At 39.0% G+C, this 18,747-nt stretch overlaps 1 long non-coding RNA gene across 1 annotated transcript in view; it reads left to right on the top strand.

Annotated features, from left to right (window-relative positions):
* Positions 1-7,793: 7,793 nt before the first annotated feature.
* LOC131827385 (uncharacterized) overlaps positions 7,794-18,747 on the top strand; it is a 39,388-nt gene continuing 28,434 nt past the window's right edge. The window contains exons 1-2 of the long non-coding RNA XR_009352001.1: positions 7,794-7,916; positions 14,605-14,717. This is a non-coding gene — a long non-coding RNA (uncharacterized LOC131827385). The remainder of the gene's footprint in view (positions 7,917-14,604; positions 14,718-18,747) is intronic.

Here is an 18,747-nt window from a genome sequence, read left to right as displayed (position 1 = left end):
AGAAGGGAGCATTCCGAAAATTTCCAGGGTGTAATAGAATCCCTTGTTTCTGTTGTGAACTCACAACCTACCAGCTACTCAGTTTTCTGTGATACTACTTCTGGAATCAAATGTTTTATAGAATCATCAACTGTCATTATTAAATGAAAATGGGCACATAAGAATTGTGCCTTGTTTTTTCTATAAAATATGTCATAATTCTGTACTTTTGGGGCAAGTTATTAATCTTGACACTTGTTGATTGAGGGTAACAGTATTCATAGGGAACATATGATTATAGAGATTATTATAAAAGATAATTAGTTATACCTAAATCCCTCAAGATAAGGGCACTTATCACTTTTCAGTAGGTTTCTATCTTATAAGCATTTTTGCTATTATTTGGTTTTAGATTGTTTGCTTGGGCAAAGGTTGCCCAGGGATATTTTGGAAAGGTAAGAAGATATAGGTTGAACATTAATGTTGAATGAGAAGGACATGAAACAATTAACAGCTTTCATTACTTATTTCCTGAAGAGGCTTCTTTTTGGGGAATGAAAAGTATGAATCTTAAATAGCATATGCTCTGATAGCAGTATCTGTTTGGAAATTCAATTAATGTTTAAACATATGCACTTCTGCAATAGGGTAAAATGATTAGAAAATTTTTCATGGTGATTGTTTTCTCTGCACATTCATTTCCTTCTGTTTTCTGTATATATCGATTTTTTTTTTTTTTTTTTTTTTTGCCTAGCTTAATAAATATTTGTTGATTGATCCAAGGCTGCAGTTTAAAGGAGTGATTAGAGAAAGTCTTATTCCCTTTATATGTATACACATTTTTGTATGTATTTAATCTTGGGATGTGTTTATTAAAAAATCAGTCTAAAAATAATGAGGCTGTTTATACTACTTCTATTTGTATGTAAATGAATTCTAGTAAACATTTCTGTGCCAGGCACTCTACATGCTGTAGCAGTGGGTAGTGGGAATATGGAATTTGGATTTTAAAGGTTATCAGTTGAACCACCTATCAGATGTTAAATTCTGTTCCAGAACATCTCTGTAATGGATTATTGACCCTATATTTGAGAATTTCTCCTTTAGGGGGGATCCCCTTCTTATCAAGGTATGCTGTTTATGTTTTTTTTTTTTTTTTAAGATTTTTTCTTTATTTATCTGACAGAGATCACAAGTAGGCAGAGAGGCAGGCAGAGAGAGAGGAGGAAGCAGGCTCCCTGCAGTGCAGAGAGCCCGATGTGGGGCTCGATCCCAGGACCCTGGGATCATGACCTGAGCCGAAGGCAGAGGCTTAACCCACTGAGCCACCCAGGTGCCCCTGCTGTTTATGTTTTAATTAAAATTATTCACAATGACCAAAAATTGGCCTCTATCTATATTGTTTCTTTTTCTTTTCTTTGGAGAGCTTATGTAACACATCTAATCCTTGTTCTAATAAAAACTCTTATTCCATCATGTTCCAATGAATGTCTCTTCTCCAGAATGAACCTCCCCAATTTCTTCAGCTATTTGTGATCTAAGGTGGGATCAAGAGCCTTAGGTCCATCATAGACACTCTCTTTCAAACATATTTCCATTTGTTGATAAGCCTCTTGAATTAGAATGTCTGCCCTGAATACATTCTCCCGAAGGATCAGAATAACGTAGAATACACTGCCCTAGGTTCTATAAAGTGTTTTTTGGAAACTATGCCATGAAAGTGGTTAGTAAAAATCATTTTTGGAATTGCATCCAGCACAACAGAGCAGGAAATAAAAATAACTTGTATAACTGTTGGAAATGACAAGAAAGCCATCATTGTATACAGACAATTTGATTGTGTATCTAGAAAGTTCAAGGAAAAGAATAAAAAATTTTATTTTGTAATTTATCCTTATGTTGCAAAATAAGCATTTAAAGATCGATAGTTTCCCTAAATACAATTAGTAACTGTATAGAAAATATAATTGAAAAGTACTCCACTGACAAAAGGTCCCCCCATATATAAAAACTCAGAAATGATCTTTTAAAAAGTTTGTAAAGTATATAATGAAGAAAAATGTAGCATTTTATGGAGATGGAAAACTTGAGAAAATGGAGATTACGATCCCAGTAGGAAGATTATATATTTTGAAGAAGTCTTAAATTATTTCAAATTTATAGATTTAATGGAAGCTCAATTGAAATCTCTATGGGACTTAAAAAAACAAAACAAAACTGATGAACCCATTCTAAAGATCATCTGGAGACAATAGTTTTGAAGTATGTGAAAGCAGAGTATTTATTGGGTTCTTGCCTTATTAAATTTTTCAGTATAGTCTGAAGCTCTGAAAGTGAAAACAGTGAACATTGGCAAATTTGCAGATGGGAAGTTACAATTCCTAGAAGAAACACAAATGGCAAAAAAATGTGAAAAAAGCCCAGTATCACTAGTAATTTCACAAATTATAATACTGAAATACTTTTTTCTTTTTTTTTTTTTTTTTTGGAGGGGCCCAATAAGTTAACAAAGGTTTTGATAAATGAATAAAATTAATGTAAAACAACAATTGTTTATTGACATATATCAACTGACAATACTTATTGATTGATAGGTTTCTTTTTGATAAGCAATTTAAAAGCAAGTAGTAGGGATATTTAAAAAAAAATTTTTTTTTTAAGATTTATTTATTTATTTGACAGAGAGAGATTACAAGTAGGCAGAGAGGCAGGCAGAGAGAGAGAGGAGGAAGCAGGCTCCCTGCTGAGCAGAGAGCCCGATTCGAGACTCGATCCCAGGACCCTGAGATCATGACCTGAGCCGAAGGCAGCGGCTTAACCCACTGAGCCACCCAGGTGCCCTATTTTAAAATTTTTTAACTGTAGACTTTTAAGTTCTATTTTTAAACTCTACCTAATAAAGTAATTACATTTCAAGTTTTTTATATTTTATATTTTTATTTTATAAAAGGATGCTCTTTGCACACTAATAGGAAAACCTTGGAAATATCTAAATGTTCAAAAAAGAAGAATCAATAAATAAAATATGGAATAGACATAATACAGAATAGTATTCTGAACCTGAAAACACTGAGTAAAAAAGTAATATATCCAACTGTATATAGACTAAAATCAAAACCATGTGAAATGGATTGGAAACACCCCAAAAGGAAAACAATTCCTATTTCTGGGAAGATTTTGGATGATTTTTATTTATCCCTGTATGCTATCTGAATTTAAAAAAAAAAAAATATATATATATATATATATATATATATATATATATATATATATAGTTACTGTAAGACTTCCATAAGGAAAAAATTAAGAAATGGAAAGAAAGTAGGTAATATGAAAGAAATTTAATAAAATGAACTAACATCACATTTTCTTGGGATTTCTTTTTAACTTGTGATTAAGCCAAATGGTTGTGAGAACTGGAAATTTTTTTCTTTCCCAAACTAGTTTTTTTTTTTTTTTAAGATTTTATTTATTTATTTGACAGACAGAGATCACAAGTAGGCAGAGAGGCAGGCAGAAGAGAAAAGGAGGAAGCAGGCTCCCTGCAGAGCAGAGAACCCAATGTGGGACTCAATCCCAGGACCCTGAGATTATGACCCGAGTCGAAGGCAGAGGCTTTAACCCACTGAGCCACACAGGCGCCCCTAGTTTTGGTTTTTAATAGTTGTCAGTGATTTTGAAATTTGATGTATGAGTGAAAGCTATTTAGAATTGGTACATTTTTATGTAAATGCTAGGACTATAGGACTATATATAGGACTATAGGACTATAACTATATGTGATTTATTTTCAAGTAATAATCCAGGCAATAAATTGGCTTGGGGATCCAGTCTGAAGAATGGCAGAGCAGGAGATTGTTGATGTGTGGAAGGACTATGACCACTGCCACCATGACTCCTTGATGGGGCTTTTGCTCTTTCTCTTGAGCCAACAAAATCAAGACTCTGGGTCTTTTTTCTAGAGCAGGAATCCATCAATATCACCTGGCAGTACTTGCTAAAGTGCAGGTCTAGGGTTCAACCCTGCACCTGTTGCACACTCTCCTGCAGTAGACTTGGTAAATTATGTTATAAGAAGCTTCCTGGGAGCAATTACAAAGCTTCTGGTAGCACATTTAAGAAGAAAAAGAAACAGATTAAATTAAGGTTAATATATTTTATTGAACACAATAGATCTAGAATAGTTACATTTCAAATGCAAATAAATATTAAAATTGCTAGTGAGATTTTTTACATGATTAATGCTCTTGCTAAGTCTTTTTTTTTTTTTTTAAAGATTTTATTTATTTATTTGACAGAGAGAAATCACAAGTAGATGGAGAGGCAGGCAGAGAGAGAGAGAGGGAAGCAGGCTCCCTGCTGAGCAGAGAGCCCGATACGGGACTCGATCCCAGGACCCTGAGATCATGACCTGAGCCGAAGGCAGCAGCTTAACCCACTGAGCCACCCAGGCACCCACTCTTGCTAAGTCTTTAAAAATCCAGTGTACATTTTACGCTTACAGCCCATCATAATTCAGACACTAAATTTTCATTGGAAATACTTGGTTTGTGTTCAGATTTATAAAGTTATTTGAAAAAGTGGATTTGCACACTTGAGTAAGTTCAGACATACTTAAATGCACTTGGTATTAGTTTGTCTTCTGCATAGTAGCCTCCAGTCATCCTCCAGAGCAGTGGGAGTAAAGGGCAAATTCCTACAGTGATGCTCAAAGTCTTAGCCCTCTGGTTTTTGGTTCTGCTCTCATTTCATCTGCCACTCCCCTTGCTCCAACACTCCATTCCACCCCAGTCACATGGGCCTTCTACGTTCCCTAAACACTCCAGACACATTTTTGCCTTAGGACCCTGGTCTTAGCTGTCCCTGGGATTGATGGTGCTTCTCCCCAGATTTCCACGTAGTGAATTCCCTCATCTTCTACATCAGCTGATAAACCACTCCCCTCCAGCATGAGTCCACATGGTGGGAATGCAGTAGATCTTTGGCTTTTCCTACATCTAAGGAAAAAGTTTAAGAAAGCAGATGAGCTGCATTAGGATGTCTATTTTCCAGACAACAGAGTTGGTACTGCCTTCGATCCTCCTTGAATAAATGACGACCCAGCATGTCTTTTTTCTGGACATAAAATCATGCCTTGCTAGAATATGGTGTGTAGGGCTGATGTGGCTTCCTTAATGTGTCAGAACCTTCAGTTTTAGTCAGTGATAGAGGATGAGCAAGGTCAGATTAGAACTCTGGGATTTAACTGCATCATTACCACTAGACCACACGTCCTAGGTAGAAACACCTGATTGCCTTCCCCTCTAAAACATAAGAGAAAAATGTCACTTACGTGAAATCTTACGTCTTGCTTTCAGGCAGGCATACATCCTGCTGTTTTAAATTATTTAAACAGCTGCTGAGAAATTTGACTTTTGCACGATCTGCTGAGAATTCACTCTGACCTTGAACTTGATATGTAGCCATTGTCAGAGTGATTTCCCAGGTGACCGGAAGCATCTGGTGTTGCAATGAGCCCAGACTCAGGAGCCTATTTGACAGTCTGCCATCTCGCCATTGTTTTGACATTTGAGTACCACACAGTGCCAGAGCAGCCATGTGGAAAGGAAGGAGGAGATGAGAAGTTTTTGATGGGTACAGCATGCATGAAATGCTAAGTCTGTGAGAGGGATGTTTAAAGATGCCCTAGGTCAACTCACATGAAAGAGATTAGCTGCCTCTGTGCAACCTGATGTGAGATGATCTTGCATTGGCTGGCTTTGTGAGCATGAGGAGACTGCTGTGTTGACAGGCATGGGAAGGAACAACCACCATCTGATAGGTGACTGCGGAACTCTGGTGAGTCTCTAATTGGCGAAAGAATTTCAGCATTTCCCTGAGACTGGCATGTGCGCAAAGAATTTGCACTGATATAATCAACGGGGAAGATCATGGGTCCTAAAGTCCTAACTTCTGCTCTGTCACTAATTCATTATTAAATCTTATTCACAAATTATGGGCATCGCAGAAATTATAAATCAAATGCCTTACACAGAGAGGCGGTAAAGTCAATGGATGAGGATGCCAAGTTCAGCAACTACTCACCTCCAGACATTTGTTGCCATGAAGGAACGCAGTGCTTTGGATTCCCCAAAAAGCTGAGAATCCAGATTTTATATGAGATCTCCACATTTTTAAAGCTAGACAACTAATTCAACTTTTCAAATATACTGTGCGGCCCCAACAAAACGTGCTAGAGAGAATGAGTAGATTGTCTCAGTTTTAAATGTGTGGAAACAGAGTCTTTCCTTTTTCTCACCAGAAACTTAGGGTCAGAAAAGTAATACAGCTCTCCAAGATCAACTTGCTTTAATGAACGTTTGCTGAGTCCCAAGTTTATGCCTCCAGGCAAGATAACCTGTAAAGATCTTTACTGGATAAACTTTCACTGCAAGACCAAGCCACTCCTTTTTTTTTCTGAGCTTGTATCTGTACCTGTAAACAAAACAGAAGTACAGTTATCTCCATGAATAACTGTGAAGAGTAAATGAATTTACAACAAGTACTTTGAAATGAGTCAATTTCAAATAAATGTAGTTGAATAACATCAAACGTTAAAATCGAATAGTGTTGGTTGGTCCTTCTTTTTGTTTTCCAGCATCAGCCCTGCAGGGAGAGGGCTTCTCAGGCGAGGAGGGGGATGGGAAGGCGGACGAAGGGGTGGGGAAGAGAGCCTGGTCTGCTGCAAGGTTTGCAAGCTTTATATGTAAGCTTCATACTTGTGTCACCATCAACAAGTTATTCCTTTCTGCTGAGCCATTATATTTTTACTTTCTGAAAATCCTTCTTGTCACTTATGGGTCATTTGGGAAGAACCAACATCTTTTCTGCATTAAGTCTTTATTATGACATTTATTCAGATCTCCTTTTAAGTACTTCCATGGGGTTTCTTAGTTCGATCCATTGGAGTCTTGGATTTGTTTTATTATGCAATACTTGCATTATCATGTAGCTCTGAATGTTTTGTCATTTCTATTGTTATCATCACATGCATTCCGTCAAGAAATATTTACTTCTTATCATGTGCCAAGCCCTGTGCAAAGTACTGGGCTTTTACTAAAACACAAGACTCCTACCTGTAAACGAAACAGGTACGAAACGAAACGAAACGAAACTCCCTACCTGAGTGGAATTTATATTCTAATCAGATGGAGAGCAAAGAAGCACAATATATAGGAAAAATGTAAAGCATATGAGAAGGGGTGTAGCTATGGAGAAAAATAGAGCCGGGAGAAGGCACACAGAATGCCAGGTGAGGGCAGTGAGAGTTCGATTTTAAATTCATTTTAAAAGCTGAGCAGCTAGGAAAGGTGTCCCTGTGAAGGTGATCCGAGGAAGGGAGGGAGAACACTGATGAGGAAGCAGCGTGTCTGGCATAGTGAGTGGAAAGAACACAGGCAATGAGGCAACCATATTCTTGTCATGTGTGCTGGTGTCACAGAGCCCAGAGCCATCTGAACGGATAGGATATGGGAGAAAGTACTAGAAAGTCAGGCAGGTAAAGGGGTAAAGGGGGAGAGCAGGTGGCTTCAGATGATTTTTCCAAATGATAAATGTATGAAACCCAAATTATTGATGTATTTGGACTCATTTCTACTTAATTCTCTATTTGCAATTCTTTTCCCCTTGGCTTCCTTTTCTTCCTTTACCTCTGTCATCAGATGACTTCATAAAATCACCTTTATGTCGTACTATAGAAAGGAACACAGTCTCTGAAAGTGATAAAGTTCTAGAACATAGGTGAGGTTCGGTGGGGTGAGGTTCGGAGCCGATGACCAAAAAAGAATTCTTGAGACATCTTTGATGCAAAATGGTGGTCTGTTAGAGCACAGGGACAGGACCCATCGGCAGGAAGAGCTGCTGCCCCGGGGATGTGAGGAGTGGTCTATTATATACGAGTAAGTTCGGGAGGGGATTAGGGATGATGTAAGTCTTTAAGGAATTTTAGAAGCAAGGTTTCTAGGACCTTGAGGGGCTAGCTATTTCTGGGGAAAAGGTTATTACCAGTAATAAAATCTTCTTGTGAGACCCTTTAGATATATATCAGTGGGCCATATGCTTGGTAATGATTGTCGACACTATCTTGGAGGTTTAGAGGTAAAGTTTCCTAAGGGAATTGTTAAAGTAGACTTACTTTACTGGTTGGGGGTAGGGGGTTGTCAGGCTAAAATTGTCCTTTGCCTTTAGCAAAGCCTTAAGGTGGAGGTCACTGCCTGTTTTAAGGGCTTGTCAGTAGGTAAGGAAATTTAATAATTATTCTTCTGCCTCTGTGTCCCACATCAAAAGCACTCTCTGGCACTGAGTTCTGGCTTTCCCACTTTTTAGCAATACGACCTCGGGTCTGTCACTTCTCTGTACCCTTGGCTGCCTACCGGAGAGAAATGCTGACTAAGATGGGTCCTCTCACGGCAGGTTGTAAGGATGGCATGGAGCCCTTCAGCAGTGGCTAGTATACAGAAAGTCCTCAAAATGTGTGTTATTCTGCTGCTGGTTTGAAAGCTCTGTACTGATTATATTTTACACTGTCAATTTTTAAAGACATATTTTTTAATAATGTGAAAAGTTATTTGATATTACTTCCTCCTCTTGGCCACCACAAAACCTAACATTCTTTACCTTCCCCTTAAACATTTCTTATTTGTGATTGTTATTTAGAATGTGTTTTTTAAAAACATGCTTTTTTTTTTTTTTGCCGTCATCAGATTACTAAATTTAACAATATATTGTGACTCTTCTGGACTTGTTCTGTGTTTTCCTTGGATTCCTCTCTCTTCTTGATTTAGTGTATTTTTTTTTTACCAGTTTTTTTTTTTTTTTTTAAATGAGGGTCTTTGGGCATCTGAACTATGCTTTTATAACTAGATAGGCTTTTATTTTGTTCTAACTTGTGAATAAGGGTTTACTGGGATATAAAATTTCACAATACTGGTAAGGATTCCTGAAGTTCTTGAACCTCATTGGACATCATCACTTTTTTTTTTTTTTTTTTTAAAACACTGTCTATCAACTACAAGATCACAAAATTGTTCTGAGCACTACAGCACTCTCAGGCAGGTGAGAGGATTTCAGTACCCGGGATCTCTCCAGTTTGTTCCCACTTTGTTTCTATGTTGGTCATTACTGATGGAATCAGATAGTGTAAACATTGTAGCTTGGATAACATCCTTCATCTGTGAAGGAATATGAGCAAGATTTGTTCTCTGTGTGATTCAACTTTTATTTCTCCAGTAACATTGCACTTTTGAAGGTACCTGTATTTGTATGGACTCTACATAAAAGGAATTTATTTGTTCAGAAGAAAAAATTGTATTTTGAATACACCTTTTGGTTGCTTTTTGGCTTCTGCTGCTAGTAAATTTGTGGTAAATTTAATTCTGGAAGCAATTTTTCTATTCATCAGAGTATGATTTTATCATTATTTACCTTGTTCATGATTCATAGTGACTTCTGGTCTGTTCACATGTCTGCTGTTAAGAGTAAATAAAATAACCAGGCCCCTGCTTACCTCTCATTGTCCATCTTCATGTGATCCTTCTCTCACTGCCACATTCACACCACCTGCACCTTTATAGATGTCCAAAGGTCCTCTTCTCTTAGAGAGTCTTGACACATCTTGCTGGTTTTGACCTGAAAACTCCCTTCTACATCTTCTTCTGAAACCTATTTATCCTTCAGGTCCCACCTTAAGTATGTCTTCCTTGCAGATTGACCAGCTTAGAGACCGCAACACATTCTCTCAGGGAACTCCATATACTTCCCTGGTAGCTTTTGTCAAAATAGTAAGAAAAAAAACTGTTCCTTGTATATCTGCCTCCGCCTTTGTATTTTAGGCCCCATGAAGACAGGGACTGTCTTGTTCCCACAGCATCCCCAGTACTTGACTGTGCCCATCTTGTGCTTCCCAGAAGCAGATGTCAAGAAGGGTTAGACATACAGGAGATTTCTTAGGGGAAGTGTTGTGAAAGCTAAAGGGGAAAGAGGGCAGAAACCAACAGGGAGAGTCAGGGAGAGGGGGAAGGAAGGGTTGAATAAGAAGTGTGTCCGACTTCAGCATGACATTGAGAAAATCTGGGCCAGGTCCGTGTGGAGTCTGCAAGCAAAAGCTGCTCCTTAGAGAAAGCCCGTGTTGGGCAAAAATCTCCAGCATGGGTCACCCTCCACCCCCCGCCGCTGCCGGGCTCAGCATGGACCCGGAAGAGTTCAGAGACGTGGGGCTTGGACATGTTTGTCACAGCAGATCTGGAGCTGTGACAGCTGAGCTGCGAATGCCAGGCAATAATGCTCCCACAAAAGGTCCTCTCGAGGGAGTTCTGGGTGGGTCTTCCCACGGGTCCCAGGCTCGTGTGGTTTCTGGAATGGATCGAATGGGCTCCCCAGAATCAATGTCTACGTCTCGGTGCCTGGACCCTGTGAATGTGATCTTATTTGGAAAAAGGGTCTTTGCTGATACAATTAAGATAATGAAGGATCCCGAGATGAGATCCATAGCTGCATGGAGGCTGCATGGGACAGTCTAGACCCAGAACCTATCCACCGTCCTGGGAGATCCTTCAACAGTACAACTCCTGATTATGCTGTTTATCACAAGCAATGTGATAAGTGTGTCTGTGTGTGTGCATGTGTGTACACCCTCACACACACAACACCTAAAATCTTACAGAAGGACTATCTGAAAAATGCACACTTCCTGCACCCAGCAGCAGGCCTCAGTGTGGGTCAGATCCTTTCTCGAGACCTGTTTGGTGCTCTTCCTCTCTCTTACTCCTTTTATTTCCTCAAAATTTTGCTGGAAGAGCAAACAGTTCAATAAAAAAAGAAGTATCTCCCACTGACTTGTATTCCCTAACTGATTTCAGTGCCTTTTATTTTTGAAGAGAACTTTCTCTAGACAATAATTCTTAGTTTAGGCTGCCTCTGTGTGTCTGTGGACTCGTATTTCCAAGCTCTCTCTCTTCTCCAAACGTTATTGTCTGAGGAACTGCCGTGACCCAGAGGGACTGTCCCATTTGGTTTTTCAGGTGTGCTGGGCTAGAAAAATCCTGGAAACAGTCCGTGAGCATTGATATGCTTCCTTATCGTCACCTGATGGTGATCATATGAACATCCACACTCACGTACAGCTCTGTGAGATGATTCACAAGGAGTCGGCAGAGCGCTCCGTCTTTCCAGGAGGCCATGACTCACAAGTTCTATCCCTGAGAGGAATAAAGTTACGCAAATAACAAAAAAAGTTACCCATTTAGAAACATATCTGCTTTGGGAAGCCAATTTGCTAGAAATGTGTCTGGGGTTATATTGCTTATCTTGTTTTACAGATGAAAAGAAATCTGTGTCTTGTGGTTTTGCTGAACCTTGGCTACTATTAATTATCAATGAGATGGGACTTTGAAAAATTTCTGATTTCATTTAGTGTCTTGCATAGCATGATGCTCCTAATCCTAACAGTGTTAAACAGACTACAATGTCTGCATCAGGGCCTCCTTACTTTTGAAAAGGCATTCCTTCTTTCTCCCAAATGGTCACATTCCATTGGCTCATATTGCAGAATATTACAAAGCTGTTGTCTAGGACGAGCTTCCGAAAATAGAAGCTCTAAGGAGGATAGTTGTTACCTAGGCAGTATGTGTCTTCTCTCAGTCCTGGGAGGTTGTTGCTTCAGTCGCCTCTATGGTGCCAACCTTTTGCTTATTAACATTTTTTTAAAGGAAAGATTGAAGCTCTTCTGTTAATCTAGATCCCCTTTGGGTATTTTCATTATGCTTCTCATTAGCCAGCATCTTGGACAGGAGTACAGAGAATTAGGTTTGGAATGAAGGACAAGAAATAAATAGGGAAGGAAGAAGCCAACTTTGTAATGACTTTTGGTAGACGGTCAGCATTCTGAAATTAAAAAAAAAAAAAAGTAATCAATTATCAGAGTTGCTGTGTTTGGACACTTCTTATTCTGTGTGCTTCATCCGTTTATTGTGTTGATTCTTCTTTATAATTAAGTTTTTTGTTGTTGTTGTTTTTTGTTTTATTTGACAGAGAGAGAGACACAGCAAGAGAAGGAGCACAAGCAGGGAGAGTGGGAGAGGGTGAAGCAGGCTTCCCACTGAGCAGGGCTTCCCCGCCCCTGCCACGCGGGGCTCAATCCCAGGACCCTGAGATCATGACCCAAGCTGAAGGCAGATGCTTAATGTTGGAGCCATCCAGGGACCCATATTGTGTTGATTCTTTAGCTCTTAGTTCTTTACAATTACTCACCACACAAGTAAGCCCCACTAAGATGAAACTACAGCACTTTATAAGATGTTTATGTTGTAAGAAACAGCAACATTCCCGGAGGTATGAATTCTGTTTTAATTCTTGTAGTACATGAATAGTTACAGAGGATTTTCCCATTCACTGCCCTACTTGGTTCTAAGAGCAATCCTGTCTTATGGAGCGCTATCTCGTGCCGTGATGGATAGTGTGTTAGCTTTGCAGAGAAATGGCCCTGAGTTGAAATTCCATCTCTGTCACTTTCTAGATGTAGGACTCATATGGTCTGAATGTTTGTGTCCCTTCATAATCCATTATGTTGAAGACCTAACCCCTCAGTGTGGTTATAGTAGGAAATGGAGCCTCTAAGGAAGTAGCTGATTGTGGTCATAAGGATGGTCTTTGATCTGATAGGATGAATGTCCTTATGAGATGAAACACTAGAGAGATTTCTTTCTCTCCCTCTCTCTCATTCTTTCTGTCTCTCTGACATCTTGCTCCCTCTCCATGCATACAAAGGAAGGCCATTTGAGGACATACCAAAAAGGTGGCTGTCTAAAAGCCAGGAAGAGAGCTCTCACTAGAAATCAAATTTTCTGGCACCTTGAAATCACGGACTTCCAGCTTCCAGAACTGTGAGAAAATTAATTTCTGTTGTGTAGGCTACTTAGCCTCTGGTATTTTGTTATGGCAGCTTAAGCTGATTCATACAAGGATCTTGGATGCATTCACAAATATCTGAGTCACTTCTGTATCATAGAGACCTGGAGTTTCAGGTCATGGTATCTCAGAGTCATTTATTCAGTGTTCTGTTTAATGATCAACTCCTCAGAAAGGCTTTTATTACCTAAGACAGTGGCCACTATCACACTCTACCTCCCACCTTGGTGTTTTTTTTTTTTTTTCCTCCTGAGACCATCTCTACTTGACATCATATTCATTTGTTTATTTCTTTATGCATGTGTACCTCTCTCACCAGAATATAGGCATTATGAAAGGAGGCTCTTGGTCTGCTTTGATTTTTACTGTATCTTTATAACCTAGAAGAGTGCCGGACACATAGTAGTAGCCAATAAATACTTGTTAAATACATAGGTTTCTGGAGGCAATTAATGGAATGCATATGTTTTGAATCTTAGAGGGTATCTTTCTCATAGTAAGTCCTCAATGATGGTAACCATGATTAAAAGGATGGCATATGAACACAAATTTTACTCTGCCATTTTATCAAAAGTCATTTTCTTAATTCCTCCCTATATGCTAGTCACTAATCTAGGACATGCAAACAAGTTCAAGGTTATACAATTAATTAGAGGCTGATAAAATCTTGATCATTTGGGAGTACCCAAATATTTTGGAGGTTAGATCTAATCTTACCAGTAATAATTTGTCCATTTAGGGGCACCTGGGTGGCTCAGTGGTTAAGCCTCTACCTTTGGCTCAGGTCATGATCTCAGGGACTTGGGATCAAGTCCCACATCAGGCTCTCTGCTCAGCAGGGAGCCTGCTTCCCCCTCTTTGTCTGCCTGCCACTCTGACTACTTGTGATCTCTGTAAAATAATAAATAAATAAAATCTTAAAAAAAGTAATTTGTCCATTTGCCTCTACCATTTAAGTTGAAAATATAGCTAAATTATTTTATTTTGCTACTAGTTCCCATCCGTGAAATGAAAGAACAGGCAGAAAGGAATTTCAAGTCAAATAAAAAACTATTTTGTATGTATTGAAAGGTTTGTGGTTGTTACAACAATGTAATGATGTGGTTAACAGGAAGATGAGAGATGACACAATAGAAAGATATACTTTGAAAAAATAAGCATGTGAAAATTTATTGAGGTGGCTACACTACAGAGAATGTTGACGTCCCCCCAAAAGAAGTAACAGTTTCTCGGTTTTCTAAGATCCACAAAAACATAGAACTACTCACAGACCTGCTAGGGTACCTTACCTTTTCAAAAACTCTGGCTACAAGTCCCTCTGTTCATGAGGAGTGAATAATGAATGTACACTACTGCAGTAGATTCTTGGGTGTACTTTGATTAGGTGAATAAAAGACCCATTTTCTAGGCCAATGAGAGAACAGTTTGGAGACATTGGGAATTGATCCAGGAGTCTCACATCTGTCCAGTAAGAGGTCCCAAAGAAGTCAAAGCAACTATGGGAGATTAAATATGCCCACAAATTCTTTCCAGCTCCTCTCATTGATATAGGGAGTCTGCTTCCCTAGTCTTGAATCTAGGTAGTTCTTGACACTTGCTTTGACCAATAGAAAATGATGGAGGTGCTGTGTGACTTCATTTAGACTTTAGGATCCCCTGAAGTTTCCATGTGTGTCTTCTTAGAATGCTGCATTGAGTCTCCCATGGTATGAAGAAGCCCAGATGGAGAGAGTGTTCCAGTTGAGCCCAGCCTGGGCTGACTTGCCAGCTGAAAGCAACAGCATGAGTGACCTCAGGTAAGGCCAACAAAAGAACCACTCAATTAGTCCACAGAATTATGAGAAATAATGAAGTGCTTTAAGTCTTGAAGTTTCGACATGGTTTGTTATGTTGTGACAGATAACTAATAGATCAACAATAGAGATTAGAAAAAGAGGAGAAAATATATCTGAAGAAAATATATCTGACATGCTGAAGAATGGCACATCTTCTTGAGTGCTGAACAGGATGAATTTTTTAAAAAGACTCATATCTGGATAGATCTTAATGTGTCTACTATCAAAATCTCTAAGATGAAAAGAAAACTCTTTAAGTGTCTAGAGCAGAAAACAAATGGACAAAAACAATTCCTGGTCCCAAAATATTTGTCATTGGCAGCACTTGGACACTAGAATAAAAGGAGACATAAATATCAAAGTCTTGAATTAGAATATTTTTGATCCTAGCCAGCCCAACAACATTTAAGTGTAAGAGCAAGAGGAAGAAAATTTAAGACCTGCTAGAACCCAGAAAGTTTACCAGCCACATACATTCTCTGAAAGATTTACTCAAGGATATATTACACAGCAAACTGAAAAATGAATCAAAGAAAGAGTAAGATCTGATATATAAGAAATTGACAGGTAAACAAAATCAGTAAAACACAGAATTAATCTTTGATGCATAATATGGAAAGCAATTCATAGTAACCTATCTGGAACTAAAGTCCCATAATTTATGACCTGATGTATTGTGGAATTGGTAAAATGATTGAGTGTTAAGTTTCTTTTCCTCTTTAGGAAAATATGTAAATATTGATTTATTTCATGTAACTATAGAAGAATATAGATTTTAATAGTTCTGTCAAGAATGTAAAGGCAGGGGGCACCTGGGTGGCTCTGTGGGTTAAAGCCTCTGCCTTCAGCTCAGGTCATGAGTCCTGGGATCAAGCCCCGCATCAGGCTCTCTGCTCAGCAGGGAGCATGCTTCCTCTTCTCTCTCTCTCTCTCTCTCTGCCTGCCTCTTTGCCTACTTGTGATCTCTGTCTGTCAAACAAATAAATAAAAATCTTAAAAAAAAAAGAATTATTAAAAAAATGTAAAGGCAGTACTAAAAAAAGAGAAAGAGTATGTATAGGGTTCTAAACCACTAGAGAAAAAAATTTACAGTACCACCAAAAAACCACACTTGCTAGTTAATAGAAAAAAAAAAAAAAACTAAAAGAATACTTCTAAACATAACAATATTGCCCTAATTATGGATGGATAAATTTCACACAGATGCTTGGGTTGGGGATTATGTGTGGGATTGTACAATCTAGCTCAGTGTTGGCTACAATGGAAAGATTTAAAAGACACAGACAATCTAACAATAGAGAAAAAGAACATGATATGCTGGGTCTTCAAATTCAGCATAGCAGACAGAATGTGTGTTTTACTCTACCTCCTCTCACAGGTTCATTAAAGAGAAAGGAAAGGAAGGCATGACCCTACAAGGACAAAGAGACAATAACAATTTTCTGAAACTAGAAATCAGAGAGAAAAGTGGTAATTGACCTGGCCAACCAGAGAGAGAGGGCATGGGAGCCTGGGTAAAATCTCTGAAAGGATGAATCATCATGAAAACCCTGAGAATTTGGTGTTAGGTACCAAAAATGTGCAGATATCTGAAAGGCCAAAGGAAGGAGAATGGTTAAAACAATTGGGTTCCTAGATGCCCTCCTTGTGCTACATATCCAGTTGATTTCCCGCATGTTAATTTAACATTGGAGATTTATTCTTAGGTGAGAATGAACCGAAGGGACTCTGAACTGGGCACACCAAGTTCAAAGTGTGAATACCATACTGAGAGAGGAGGATTAAGTGAGCATTACCATTTTCACCATCATCCAATGGTGAAAATTCTAGTGTAAGGGCCTATTTAGCCAGAGCGATTCTATCCCGTTAAACAATGACTTTGAATGACTTTGTTGTTTATACAGTAAAACTTAAACTGTCCCTGTCTCCACCACCCCCAGGGGACTTACTTAAAAGCAAGTCCCAGAAACCAGTCCCAGGTAACAAAGCCCAAATACAAGGGTGGATCAGGCCAGGTGGAGGTATCCAACAGTGGGGGCGCATACTGTCTCCCTAGCTACCAAGGAGTATGGGCCCCACCCTTTGGGAGCCTTTTGGGTGCCAATTCTGACCAAGGTGATAGGCTAGTTCAAATACCTATTATAGGGTAAATTGTAATTCAATTGATTCAATTGGTCACTTTTGTGTGACCTAGCATGATTGTGCAGCTTTCTCTGTGTGTTACAATCTCATTGGCCACCTGTGCATGGCCAGGCCCAACCACATGGCCTTTGCCCTTAAAAGCTAGTCTGTAAGGCAAAGAGAGGTCACCTCTTTGCAAGAGATGGCCCTGGCCGGTCTGTTTGATTCTTGATGCTTGGTGCAAAATAAAGCTTTGCTTGACCTTCGCTTTGTATCAGTCTCGCTCCTTTGACCATGGACCCAACACTAGAACCTTTTAAAAAGATGCTTGTAACTATTAGTTAATTTTCTCTGGTTTCTGGGACATTGATCAGCCCAAGATCTATAGACATTGTCAGTTGATGGTTTTACCCATGGAGAGGTAATTTCTCTTTTCTCACTCCATCCCCCAATCTCATATACATTGAGTTTATGTCAGCTTGTAGTAGTACCTCACTTTGCATATGAATGGGTAGTAAAAAATAACAATCAGGAGAATTATCTATCAAGAAAGATGGAGGTCAAACAAACCAATGGAATAAAGGTCCTTGTAGGAAATAGAGACAAGTAGAGGGAAAAGAAAATTTAATTAACTGTAATTAACATTCCCGGAAAATATGTGAAGAATAGCATTCATGAAAAAAACCAAAATATATATATAAAAAGAGAACATTTAGAAAAATAAGGAACCTCTGAAAATTAAAAATAAAATAGTGGAGATTATGAGTCATGGTCTCTGAAGATAGTAAATATGGACAAAAGGAGCGATCTCTATCCCTTACCCCAAAGAATTCACCATATAGAAATGAAAAAACAGTTATGTCTTAAAAAAAATTAAAATGAAATTAGGACCGTTAGAAATGAAGATTTGTGGGGTTTGACTACAACAATCTTCAGAGGAAAATATCTATAAATGTATTTATTTTTCCTTCTTGGCTCACATATAAACTACATTTCCCAGCTTCCCCTTTAGTTAGGTGGAACCACGTGATTGAGTCCTGGCCAGTAGAATATGGGAAGAAATAATTATGCTCCTTACACACCGGACCTCTGACAAAACTTGTTCTCTAAGACTTCCTTATTCCTTTTCTCTCTCTTTTCTCATAAGTCAGCCAGATGGAAGGATTCAGTGGAGGCAAGTAGTGAGTGTCAGTACACATTACCCCTTGCTGCTGAGACTGTTCTGGTTTTCCGACTGGTGACAGTAGTGTGTGTGTAGGGGGCAGGTTATTTATCCCTGTGATGAGGAAACTGAAGGCTGGCTGAGCACAAAGCAAAAGACTGATACCCTGCAACCTTCCCCTATCCCCACTCCTGGGTGGGACATATGTGACATTCTTTGGGAATACCTTACTAGAGGGAAAAACCTTGACAATGGCAAAGCCTCAAGGCCTCCTATATAGCATATGAAAGTTCTTTTGAAACCTCCCTTTTTCTTTAACTCTCCCAACTCCATAGTATATAACCTGCCTCCACTCACAGCCCTGGGGCAGCAGCTCTTTCTGCCCACAGGTCCTGTCCCCGTGCTTTACTAAACCATCATTTTGCACCAAAGATGTCTCAGGAATTCTTTCTTGGTCATTGGCTCAGGACTCCACCCCACTGAACCTCACCTATATTCTAAAACTCCATCACCTGGTTCTTCAGTGCTCTTAATTCCAGGCTGGCAGAATCCCTAGAAGCTTAGTATAAAGGGAACAAGTTACTGAAGTTCTTCACTCAATGGCGCGGTAGTGATGGAACAGAAGGTTGACTGAGGACAAAGCAAAAGCTGACACCTTGCAACCCCCCCCCCCCGCACTCCTGGGTGGGACATATGTGACGTTTTTTA

Source organism: Mustela lutreola, chromosome 3 (genome assembly GCF_030435805.1).
Source record: "Mustela lutreola isolate mMusLut2 chromosome 3, mMusLut2.pri, whole genome shotgun sequence".
Classification (NCBI taxonomy): Eukaryota; Metazoa; Chordata; class Mammalia; order Carnivora; family Mustelidae; genus Mustela; species Mustela lutreola.
This window is presented reverse-complemented; position numbering and strand designations above follow the sequence as displayed.